Raw genomic sequence first — 14,387 nt, forward strand, 5'->3', positions numbered from 1 at the left:
ATTTGGAACGTCCAATGTGACAGCTGAATAACAGTCAAATCAGTTTTTTTAAATTTTCAATAACGTATGATTAAAATTGTTCTTACTTAAAAACATTAGAATTAAATCTGTACTATTTCGTACGGTAGGGCTATATATATATATATATATAACAAAATAATTACATAGAATAAGACATGTATTCTAATGTACGTAACTATTTTTGTTTTATTATATATATTAAATAATAATAATAATACTACTATCATTATATATATAATCTATACTATATAATTGTAAAAGCAGAGAGAAACGAGGAGAAGTGTTTTAGATGCATCTTTGATGAGTTGTCAACATAGTAAAAAATCTAAATTAAAAAGATTTCATTAATTAATAATAATAGAAGAAAAATTGAAAAGTCATCTATATATATTTATAATAATAAAAAAATTGTCAATGACTAGCTTATTAATTAAAGTAATAAAAGAAAGTAAGAGTTACATAAAGACAAAAAAACACAAAGAGAATGAAATCCAAAAGTCACAAATAAATTTATATATAAAGCAAGATAGATAATATTCCACCATCATATTCATTGGCCACTGAAAACCAAAGTCATCATCAACCTTTAATATGTATTATTCTTGTTTTTCGTACTCTTCAAGAATTTGGAAAATTCAAACTTTGATATCTCCAATTGAAAAAATCAGATAGAAATAGAAGATGCGTGAACAACTAAAATCGAAAAACGCAAAAATGTAAAAAATGATAAGAAAACTTTATGTTTCTGAAGGTAATTATTCGATTTTTTTTTCATATATAGTAATTATTTTATTCTTAATTGTGTTGTTGCTTTATTTTTATAAAACAATAGTTGTTATAGTTCCATTTTTTAGAGTTGAAAATTTATTTCTGCCGCCACCCAGGTTCCATATCTCTCGCTACCTTATCTATGTTTTTTTATTTGTCGTTTTTCTTTCAAAATTACTAAAATAAAGATTTTGTACATTTACATTCTTTTTTAGTATATGCTGCTAGGTGTATTCATTTCGATTGTTAACTCGAACTAAAATTTAAATTTTCGACTTTATATGCACTCAATTGTCAGCAGGGCAGATTTAGGGGGGACCCCATTAAGAAATTTTCCCAAAACGACGTCGTTTTGGTTCCAAGCAAAACGATGTCATTTTGTTTTGTGCTTTTTAATTTACAAAAGCAGCAGTATTTAGTCTAAACAGGTGTGTGATGCGATGCGAGTGCGATTCTTCTTCTCCATCGACAGACGCAGCAAGTGACGACGACACTCCCTTCTTCCTTCTCCGGCCGCCTTCCTTCTCCATCCGGCCGGCCACCATCTCCACTCACTCCAATCCAACAACACCTCATTAATATTTCATACGTTATCTTGTTAGATAATACCTTACTTTTATAGATGATAAAAGGATATGTTTAAGGATTTACTTACCTAATCTAAGCATTTGTTATATTATTTAAATCCGCAATTAATGTATGGTCAACAATATTTTCATGCTCAACGTATCACTTAGACTTTTATTGTTGAAGTAAAAAGCATAGATATTGGTTACACAAAAGCTAACTTCAGATTTGGCAGCAGTAGATATTCCTCAGTCTAGCATTAATGATGCTCAATAAATTAACACAACGACAATGTGCTTCTAGAAAGTCAAAGATAGAATATCAATCAACATTGGTGTGCTGAGCAATAGATCTAAGCATTTCAGTTGTGTATAAATAAGACCTACATTCCTCATTTTGTATCAACTCTATGTATAGATTGTCAATCATGTTTTTCATATCTATTCTCTTAATTTCTGCTTTTATGTTAATATAGGTAAAAGTTAAAGGATTTTATGTTAGTATATGTGAAAGTTTAAGGTTTTTTTTATACAAAGTTAAAAAACAATCATTCCAATAATATTAAAGTTGTGGGGTCATAGGCGTATTTTAACCAGTGTTCTAAAAATCGGCCAAGGCGATAATTTTTAGAACACCGTCCTGATTTCCATTAATCAGGCGGTATAAATCGGTTGACTAATTTTTGGCCTTCTAGGCAGTCTCAGACGGTCCTATGCGGGTCTAAGCGGTTCCTAGGCGGTCCTATGCGGCTTCCAAACGGCCTTTTTGAAAAAAGTTGGCCCTTAAATTTTATGTCAATTTTTTTAATTTTTTAAAAAATATATTAAATAACAAAAAAACTAAAAAAAAAACGTTAAACCATCAAATGTAAATAATATTAAAATATGTATATTTTTCTATCCTAAATATTTTGTATGTATATAATATTTTATTTAATAAAAAATAAATAAATACAAAAAATACAAATCCTATTAATCCCTATTAATCTCCGATTAATCAATAAGGGTCTTATCCGTCCGACTAGCGCCTACCGTCTTTTACAATCTTGATTTTAAGGCATTTAATAGATAACATGTTGTAATTATTAATATCTAACACTTCACTTTGAAAAAGACAAGGTACAAAAGCATTTTTGTCATTGTTAACCAAATTTTTTTTATCATAAAACTATAAATGGCTTAATTGAGGGTCTAACTTTAAAAAGTTGGTTTAATTTTAGACGTTATTAGTATAACTCTCTTCTTAATTATAAATTGCATTCCACTTATCCGGCATATTATCACTCATTACGCGTTTCATACGTCTGGGACAAAAAAATCCAATTATTGTATCAAACGTAAATGCATTTCATCTCTAACCCATTCCAAAATTGCAACAAAAAAAAAAAAAATACAAAATTCTTAAATTTTTTTTTTGCACAATTTGATTTTAATTGGCATAAAATACATGAATAAAATATTTAAATTTTTTTAATATTATATGATATTGGTCTAACTTGCGAATGTTATACCCTTATTTTACTGAATGATGATATTTAAAGCAAATTATATATAAAAAAGTACCTTGTAACCTATTAGCTAGTACCTTACTTTTATGGATGATATAAGAATATGTTTAAGGATTTACTTATATTATTTAAATCTACAATTAATGTATGATAATATTTTTCATAGTTTATCAAATTCTTCAAACAGTAATATTGGCAAAAGAAAAATGGCTACATTTATTATGCTTTCTTTTATTATTGGTCGCCGTTAAGTTTCTTTCTTAATCAGGTTAGGGTTCTTATTTTCGATGCTTAAATTTTAATTTTATGAAATTGAAATTCTAATTTTTTTTACCGAAATGTGTTCTTTAACATTAATATAAATGAAAATTTGGTAATTGAAATTAATGGAATTGCAATTGAAGTTATGAATTGAGATTATTAGCATAACTATCTTCTTAGTTATGAATTGCATTCCACTTTTTCGACATATTATCACTCTTGGACAAAAAAAAAAATCAAATATTGTATCAAACATAAATGCATTTTATCCCTAACTTATTTCAAAACTGCAATAAAAAAAAAAGAAAATCTTGCTTTCTGCATTAATTGATACATAATTGGTAGAAAACAAATATGAATTATATTTGACATTGTTAAAATTGCCAATATTACACCTTATTTTTTTCACTAACATTTGATGATATTAAAAGAAAAATTTATAGTTGGAACCTATGGTGTTTAGGTTATAAGAGCATCTCCAAGAGACTCTTAGTGAGCTCTCTATAAATAATATAAATAATTGACTCTTAGTGATTTAAGAGTGGCTAAGATATATCATCTCCAACAATGCTTCTTATATTCACTCCTTATTTATTATTTTATTATTAAAATTATTCTTTATTGTTACATTACCAATAGTGTGAGGAGAGAGACACATCAATAATAAATTATTAATAAAAAATAAAGTTAGGAGGCACTAAGAGGTGGAGAGAGGCTCTCTATTAATAGAGAGGATGAAGAGGCTCTTAGTGATTTGAGGAGCCACTAAGAGGCTATTGGAGATGAATTTTCATTCTCCCTCCTCAAATTTTAACTTAAGAGCCAATTTAAGAGGCTGTTGGAGATGCTCTAAGGCTATTTTTTTTATATACATGTATTGTAAAGGTTAAAATTGAAATGAAATTTGAAAGTAAATTTACTCTTTTCATATAATATATATGTTTTTTTTTTGTAGCCGCTAAATATAAAAGCCTATTACAAATCTCAACCAATTGTGTTGATAAATGCATATAACGAGCCAAAATAAATGTGTTACTAAAAATTTATTTGCATCGGGTCTATATATGCCGTTATAAATAGTCCAACTAACTTAATTTGACCGTACTATTTGCAATGTTATTTTGTAATCCATAAAAAAAAAAAAAATAATATTGTAATTCTCTTTTACATAAGTCTATATTAGGACATTATTAATGACTTTTTTTTTTTTCCAATGAGAAGATTTTGAGGGTTTGAAGAAGATAAAGGAAAGTTTATATGAAAGGTAAATATTATTTTAATTTATTTGCATGCTTTTTGTTCCTACTAATATGGTGAACAATATTTTTATGCTTAAAGGATCACTTAAACTTTTATATTAATTAATATATGTAAAAATTTAGGGATTTTATGTTTTTAGATATCAAAATTTAAGAACTTTTACATCCAATTTTAAAATTTAAACATAATCATTTCAATGTTATATTTCCTTTAATTCTACAACTTGATGATATTAAAAGAAAATTATAAAATAATTAAAAAAATATATATTTGGTACCTTATCCTATGAGATATTATCTCACTTTTATAAAACATATAAGGATATGTTAAGGATTTAGTTACCTAATCTAACTATCTGATATGCTATTTAAACCATAATGTTATCGAAATAATTTTATTTTCACAACAAATTTCTTGAGACAGTAACAAGAACAATGACAAAATGGCTACCGGCAGTGCTATGCTTTCTTTTATTGTTATCTGTGGGTAAGTGAGAAACGGTTTCAGAAAAGTATATTCAGTAAAGTTGAAATGCAAAATACAACTTAGTTTGGTAAAGTAAGTAAAGTCATGATATATACAATTAAGAAATGATCCCCTACAACTGATCTCATAAAACCCATGTGAGCTCATATGCTATGTGTATAGCTTAACAATCCCCCCTCAAGATGGAGGCGAACTAATAAGACCCATCTTGCCCAAAGCTGGAATCATGTGGTTAATTAAGAAATGATCCCCTACAACTGATCTCATAAAACCCATGTGAGCTCATATGCTATGTGTATAGCTTAACAGTAAGTTTTTGTATGCTTATATTTTTATTTCATGAGATTTAAATCCTAAATTTTGATTTCTGACTTTTGTTTTTAACGAAATGTATGCTTTAGTATTCATATAAATCAAAATTTGGCAATTAAAATTTATGGAATTATAGTTGATTTCAATTTAATATTATTTTAGGGGTTCTCTTTTAATTCTATAAAAAACATTGAATATGTTGATTTGCGGATTTTCTTTTATAATTCTATAATTCTGAAAACGTTTTTTCTGTTCTTAATATCATTTTTGACATTAAAAATCCTATAGTCAAGTATAATGTTATTTTCAAAATTCATAAACTCTTACGAGATTTTTATTAATAAAATTAACCAACGTTAGAATAAAGTTCCTCATATCCGTCAACATTAACGATAAAATTATACAAATTTAAATGTTATGATTAAAATTGCTCTCAGCACCACTAAAAAATGCCTTTTTTAATGATGAAATGTTTACACTGTAGCGGTTGTTTTAACCAATTTTAAAATTTACACTTAATCATTGCTATGCTATATTTCCCTTAATCCTACCATTTGATGATATTAAAAGCAAATTAAAAAAATGGTTGTACCTTATCCTATTAGATGTTACATATCATTATAAGGATATGTTTAAGGATTTAGTTACCTAATCTAACAATGTATCATAAAAAATTAGTGGTAAAATTATTTGGTAAAAATTCGAAACAACTGCTTTTTACTAATATTATATATATCCGTAACAATAAACATCAAAACTAATAATAGCAGCAACCAGCAAACAAACGGGCTCTAAATCATAAAAAAAAAAAGATGTATCCTAAAAAGACAATATTTATTATTGGAATAGCCCTTGATAATCTTCTTCTAGGGGTTATTGATTGCAATATATTTTTGTTGAATCTATTGATATTTTTTGAATGATGGTAGAATTTTAGTTCCAATTATAATCAGTTTGTTACCTCATATTATAATGTCAAAAAAATCAAATTTTTAGCATTACTGATCAGGAATTTAGTTTCTATTGATATTAAAAACTTTTAGCGGAGGAAACTCTTTGTCAGTAAGTTTACAATACTTGCGAGTGCTCAAACCGACAAATATAAAAACATCCCTATCAAAAAAGACTTCCCCAAAGTCTGAGAAAAACCGTTGGTAATGTAGCAACAATAGCAATGACAACACTTTTTATACAGTTATCAAAACTGTGCTAAAATTTCTAGAACCGGTTAAAACAACCGCTATAGTGTAAACATTTCATCGTTAAAAATACATTTGTTTTATAGTGGAACTAAGAGCAATTTTAATCAGAACGTTTAAAATTGTATAGTTTTATCGTTAATGTTGATGGATATGAGGAATTTTACTCTGACGTTGATAAATTGAGTCAATTTTATACATTATTAATAAAAATGGTGTATCAGCTTATGAGTTTTGAAAATCACAATATACTTGACTATAGGCTTTTTAATGTCAAAAATGATATTAAGAAAAGAAAAAACATTATCAGAATTATAGAATTATAAAAGAAAATCGTCAAATCAACATATTCAATGTTACTTTATAGAATTAAAAGAGAACACCAAAAAACAATATTAAATTGAAATCAACTGTGAATTTTAATTGCCAAATTTTGATTTATATGAAATACTAAAGAATACATTTCGTAAAAAAAAAAAACAAGTCAAAAATCAAAATTTAGAATTTAAATCTCATGAAATCAAAAATTTAAGCATAGAAAAACTTACCCACAGACAATAATAAAAGAAAGCATAGCACAACATATAGCCATTTTGCCATTGTTATTCTTACTGTTTCAAGAAATTTGGTGTGAAAAATATTATGATAACATTGTGGTTTAATTTAATAGTTGCGTTCACATGGATCCTGATGAGCCTTATAGCGTAACAAACGGTTAGATTAGGTAACTAAATTCTTAAGATATCCTTATATAATATATAAAAGTAAGGTAATAGATAAGGTACAAAAATATATATTTTTATTTTTTATTTAATTTCCTTTTATTATCATCACATAGTAGGATTAAGGGAAATATAGCATTGGAATGATTATGTTTAAATTTTAAAATTGGATGCAAAAGTTCTTAAACTTTGATATATAAAAGAGATACGGGTGAAATTTAACCGTAACATTTCAACTGAAGTGTAAATTTAGCCCTAACGTATGAAATGTTACAAAATTATACAAATTTAATCCTAACGTTTCCAAGCAAGATCAATTTTAACCTTACGCTATCGAAAATTTGAAAAGACTGATTTGACTATGACTTAACTATCACACCAGAACTTCCAAATAAGTTAGTTGATAAATTATAATGGTTTCATACATTTTTTATTGGTTTTTTTTTTGTAAATTTATTAATAACACAATAAATACTTTAGACAGTTTGATAAAAAAAATTAGAAACATAAAATCCCTAAACTTTTAGATATATTAATATAAAAGTCTAAGTTATGATTGAACATAAAAATATTGTTCAACATACATTTAGCAAGCATGCAAGAAGTTTGATATCAAGCTAAGCTAAATGATGTCATAAGCATAAGCATGACGTTATCACCATCTTTATCACGGTCCACGCCTAAGCATCGTAAGGTCAAAAAACGCTCAAAATGGTTTATGACCCATTCAACAGCTTGCATATATCCACCACGGCCCAAGCACAATGACCGGTGGCCCATTGTAGCCCACGAGGTTCTAATCTCGGAACTTAAATAGATCTTCTAGAATCCTATGAGATAAATGATTCCTCTCAGGATTTGAATTCCTTAAGGGACTAACAATTCTAGCTCCGTAAGGATTCCCAAGAAGTAGGAAAACACTATAAATAGATAATTATAGACGTAAGGTTCAGTACGTTAACTAATATCTCAAACTTGTCCATACACTTCCTGTCGGTCCTAAACCAGAAACTGACCTAGGCATCAAAGCTTATTTGCCAGACTCCAGACCCCTCTGACCTACATATTTTTTTTGTAGGCTCAACATGACGTCAGATCATCATCGCGGCTGACACGTAATCAAGATCAAGTAACAAGTTATTAGAATTAAAATTAATCGTTGATTAATTGAGGATCAGTCGGTAATTAATCGTATTTGTATTTTATATTTTCTTGTATAAATGCAATTAAAATAGGTAAAAAAACATACAAGGCCCTTGATTCACCTTTTTGGTCATCGGGAGCTTAATGTAACAAAAATAAAAAAATTAAGGAATTAATCAACCAAAAAAATCATGAAGCTCATAATGCCTTTTCCATTAAAATATGTATAATACTATTTAAATTTAATAGTATGAAATGATTTAATATAGGAAAACATGTAAACTTGTAACATATATCATTAAAAATATGTCATAAATTATATATATTTCAACAACAACATCATTGAAACAAGTAAAAAATATTGTGCATACGTAATATAATTAATTAAAAACTATGAAACAATGTTCATACGTCATAAATTATATATATTTCAACAACAATATCATTAAGAATTTTTTTGTTTTGATCGTCTCCCAGATTGCTCCTAGATGGCTTCCAAGTGACTTCAAGATGGCCTAGGCGGCTAAAAATTTGGGGTCTAAAAAAGCTTAAGGGGCTTGAGCTGAAAAAATCAGAATGGATTTTTGGATTTTCAACGTCTAGGCGGGATCTAAGTGATCTAGGCGACCTTTGATACTGAGCAAAGTCATGTTTGATTTACCCATTTTGTAAAACATTTTTGTTCATTTTCTAACTCAATGCGTCAATTTTTCAATGGAATTCGTAAGAAAATAACTTTCAATACATTTTTTATAATAGGCTTAATACCTTCCCTGTCCAAAAGTTGTCCCAATACTGCAACTGACTCCTTGAACTTAGACTTGTTTAAATAAATACTATAACTGTAAATAAAAACTAAAAGTTGATAAAATAAAGATCAAAACTAATTAAATTGCACACAAAAATAATAAATGATATGAAATAATCCCGAAAATCGTACTAAAAGATAGGGATAAAACATCCCTATCAATAGCCCCACTCCTTATGCACTCACTTCCAATCTCAAGATTAGGAGGGAACTCATGAGGACATGTTCTTCGTATAGACTAATAAGAGAAACAAGAATAATATATGCACAACCTGAATGCACAAGTTAAACTCTCAAAGACGTAAACAAATATAATAGTCCAAACTTTGATATATCTCCCTGGCAACGATGCTAGAAATTGATAAGTTTGTTTTGCACAAGCTAGTAATGCTATTACGCACATGCCATCAATTACAATATAAAATGGAATTTCGAGTATCGATCCACAGGAAAATATATCTTAGTTGTATTATGTTTGCTCATATCTAAGAGTGGAAAGTAGACGAATTTATATGAGTTTTGAATAACGAAATTTGTTAACAAGTATAAGTAAATTGCACAATCCAGACAGCACAGATCTAAAGATTATATAAAATGCTATGGTAAAAACACATAGAATAAGCTTAACAGGCAGGAAATAGGGTAATCTACAATTAGCTAGATATTTTGATTGGAACAGTAAGACTTTCAACAACAACTCCTCCCACATCTCTATGGTCAAGGAACCGACCATATCCATATGAATCCTAGTCAATATTGTCCATATTAAGAACAATGAACGACAAATCCATAATCTTTTATAGAACTTGTCATCTATCTAGCATTTCAAGCAAATATTTCTATTGAACTTCATGTTAAACCTCTTATGGAAGACTCTATATTGATCATTGTTCTCTCAAATCAATCATCAATAAGAAAATAGTGTTAATGGCCATATAACACAAACCGCGTGCATGTATCTAATAAAAGTATACTAATAAATAAATACCGAATAGATTTAAGTCTTACCCAACTCTACCTTTCGATGCTTACTCCATGCTTATTGATCTACTCACTCTTCATAGTGGTGAGATTACAAAGAGCAAGCAGATCGCACAAACCCATATTGATCAAAATATAAAGAAGAGCTAAAAGCTCCAGCAAAACAACAATGCTAGAAAGTAAAATTATATGAAAAAAGTATACTAAATAGTTGTGAAAGATAGGAGGTGAATGCTATATACCCTAAAGGATCAAATGATATCCTTTATATAGGTCACCTCAAAAGGGCAAAACTTAATTTGTCATTAAGAAAATGTGTTAATGTACTAAAATACCCAATAGTGAAAGGAATTTATGCTATAATATTCAGAAATAGGTAAAATAGGTGGCAACCTTACACGGTGCCACCACACCTATTACAAGTCATCATGTTTCTTTGTCCCCTTCATGTACAAATTGACTTTTTCTACCTGAAACACTCTTCCTTTTACTTTCTAACCCGCTCATTATGCTTTTGGTCATGCAAAGATATATTAACTAGAATAGCCCAATATATTAACTAGAATAGCCCAATATAAGTAAGAAGAGATAATAAAGAGACTCATTTACTAAGAGGCATGGCTCCCTTATTTATAGGTTGTGGTGCTAAGAAGCGCTAATTGCTCAGAATGCCTTTAGCTTGTAAACTTGTTAGGGAATACTCCTGCATGCGTCCGGGTACGAAAGTCTATGATAGTTGATTTCATATATTTCATCAATGGGTTATCTCTTGAAGCATGAAATCTGTTTATGTTGATTGTATCCAAAAAATGAATCATAACTGTGCATCACCGGTCTGAATCAACTACACTTAGAAAAACTAGAAGGAGTGACAATGATCCACAAACTAAGAACGAGAGAATGAGATGAAGAGAGAGATGGAGAGGAGGGCGGTGACAACAATGATAGGGATATGGAGGGAGCTTTTTAATTCACAATGATTATATGGTAAAATGTCTGCTAGTAGAACGCCTACAATGCATGCTAGAGGTACGAGGTTTGATTCCTCATGTCCCCATTTAACTATTTTTTACTAAAAAATATGTATTGAAATGAATTATTTTTTAAATTTTAATTTTATTATTAGGTTATTAACAAGTTATTGAATATTTAATTTATATTTCATTCTTATTTATTAATTAATAAATTAAAATTGTAATAGTACAGAGATTAAATATTATATGTAATATATATTTATTATTTAAAATGAACATTTTAAGTTATTACAAATTTCATTACCTATATTTAATTTAAAATGGACTAAATAATAATATAATTTATTATTAATATTACTTTCCATCTTGCATAAATATAATAAAAGCTTTATATAAAATGAACTAGTCATCGAAGGATAAACTTAATATTTTATTTTAAATTTAGGATAAATAATTTATAGTATCTATATACTTTTACATAGCACACTATTTAGTCATCATATATTTACAATAATACATTATAAGGTTTATAACGTTTATAATCGTCAACTATTTGGTTTCTATAGTTAAAATTTATCGGTCAAACTAAATAATAGTTGACGGTAAAAATATGTAACTAGCACCCTAAAGACCAGTGCACCTTATCGTGATCAAATAATAAATAATAAGTTGAGTATCATTTCCACGAGAATTGAGTTTATAGCTCTTGATTTTTTCATATGAACTTACTATTATCTAAACAACTGAAAATTTGATTTAGTTTCTTATCTAAACTAAGTAAAACAAAGTAAAATAAATAAAAGCAATCGATTTAAATGAGTTAACTTCTTATGAAAAAGACATTAGAGTTAGGCTTCCCTTATCCTCATAAATAACTTTACTAATAATCATATCCAAGTTCTTTTAACAAACTTTAGAGACGGTGATTTTATCCTAAGAAAATCAATCCAGCTTTCGTCAAGTCAAGATTAACCATATTTCACTTATAAATATACTAGCTTCGGTCCAATCAAGAATGAAAGTAAAATAAAAGCATTAAGTTCTTTGAGAAAACCTCGAAGTCAAGTGTGAAACTATAACCTCGAAAACTGCACTGCATAGACACAGGTTGAAATATATATTTTCATTAATTATTTTAGTGTCAATTAACTAAAATAATAAACTAAGACTAGATAAATATTGATCACTTATTTAACTAGAAAATTAAGCTTCATAGTTCAATCCTCTATTTTATGCTATTGAACTTGAATTTAGATTATCAGTTAATTATTTACTTGTTTAAATTCTGTTATAGCTCTAGTTATGGAGGAGTTAGTTCATGGTGTTGGAAATAAAGAATGGAGAATATAGAGAATTGAAGCAATCAAATGCATTGATTTGTATATATTCTGAATGAATCGATATACAAGAGGTGATGGATATATATATATATACAGAGATTGTAACAGTTCCTAGATTATCTCTAATTTAAAATTTGAAATCCCTGATAATCTGATTAGTTATTAGACTAAGTAAATGGAGTTGACTGGGTAATTAATAATATTAATTATATTGATAGATAATTAGATATTATTAACACATGGTAGATGGAAAAAAAAAAGAAAATTAGTGGAGCATGGGGACATTTTCTTTGCCATTATCTGTCACCAAGTTTGGAAATGGAGAAACGAGGAGATTTTTGATAATAAAGCTGTGCTTTTGCCTAACTTAGCTGAGCTCTTCTTGAAGAAACTCTCCTCTATTATTGATAGTTTCAAAGGTCCCAGAGTAGTGATGTCCACCTTGTGAGTTGGAGCAGGCCGAGAGAGGGGGTTGTGAAGCTGAATACTGATGGATCCTGCCTCAGTAATGGTAAGATTGCTGCCAGAGGTGTTCTTAGGGATGCGGGAGGCGCCTGGCTTTCTGGGTTTACCCAGAATTTGGGTTTGGGTTCTTCCTTCTCTGCGGAGCTCTGGGGCATTCTCTCTGGAATCCAGCTGGCGATTAGGCTGGGTGTTAAGAGGCTTTCTGTGGAGTCTGATAACTTGGAGGCCATCAATATGATTTTGGGTAATCATGCCATGGGTCTTCATAGCCGCAACCTTATTAAAGCTATTAAGAGGTTTAGCTCCTCATTTGAAATCCTTAAGTTCAGCCACATTTTCCGGGAGCAGAATCGTGTTGCAGATCACTTGGCGGCGGCTGGCCATGAGGGGGTGTTAGGTGCTTCTACCCTTACCGTTCCCCCCTATCGCTCTTTCTCCTCTTCTTTTAGAGGATAGGATTGGGGTTAGCTTTCCTAGGCTAATCCCGGTGTAGTTGCTTTTGTTTCGTTTGCTTTCCTTTCATTTTCTACCAAAAAAAAAAAAGAAGAAAAGATGAATAAAAAATAAACTTTGAAACTAAAATAACAATTAGAACTCATTTACAAAGATAGAAACCTGAGCTCCAATCCTTGAACAAGATGCTGAAACTAACTTGGAACGTACAAAAGATGAAACAATTATTAAATTGAATTAAGAGTTTGAGAAAGATAAATGGAACTAAAAAAAGCTATATGTTACAGGTTTGAGGTATGTTCCACGTTTTTTTCATGCTTCCCAATGTAGGTATTTATAGTTGCACATGCTTTCATACATTTCTTGTAACTTCCAACTTTAATGTCATTAAAGAGAAGATTAATGAGGATTGAATTATTCGTTGTAATTTATTAATTTTCATGTAATTAAAGAGAGCATTAAGGGAGCATTAAGTAGCGTAACTCCCCCTTGAAACTCTCCATACATTATTAAATAGTCATAACATTTCTTGGATGGTTATTGAGGAATTTATGACAAAAAAGATTTATTTAAAAAATCATGGATTCTTCATTCTTGAACTGCTATGAGGTCGCCGATTAGAGGGATTCTGACCTGACAACTTTATTCACTTGAGTAATGATTCAATAATTATATTTTTACCCTAAATAATATATGAAAACACATGGAACAAAGATTAATTTTTATATAAAACTAAATATAAAATAATATTAAAATATTAAAAACTATTTAAAAGGTATGATTAATATAAGTAGAATATTCCTAACTTGGTTGATTTTTTCGCCAAGCAATTATTTTATATTATTGATAGTTTTAAAGAGGATTCTCTTGCTAGATACACTCAGAGAAAGGCGATTCATCTTCTTTGCTGGAAAAGACCTAGGGAAGGTGTGGTGAAGCTTAATATTGATGGCTCTTGCCTTCCTAATGGGAGAATTGCTGCTGGTGGAGTCTTGAGAGATGATGGGGGTGCTTGGCTGTCTGGGTTTTCCCATAATCTCGGGATAGGTTCGTCCTTTTCGGCTGAACTGTGGGGCATTTTTTCTGGCCTTATCCTTGCTAAGAGTCTGGGTGTGGAAAA

This window comes from Euphorbia lathyris, chromosome 4 (assembly GCF_963576675.1).
Source record: "Euphorbia lathyris chromosome 4, ddEupLath1.1, whole genome shotgun sequence".
Taxonomy (NCBI): domain Eukaryota; kingdom Viridiplantae; phylum Streptophyta; class Magnoliopsida; order Malpighiales; family Euphorbiaceae; genus Euphorbia; species Euphorbia lathyris.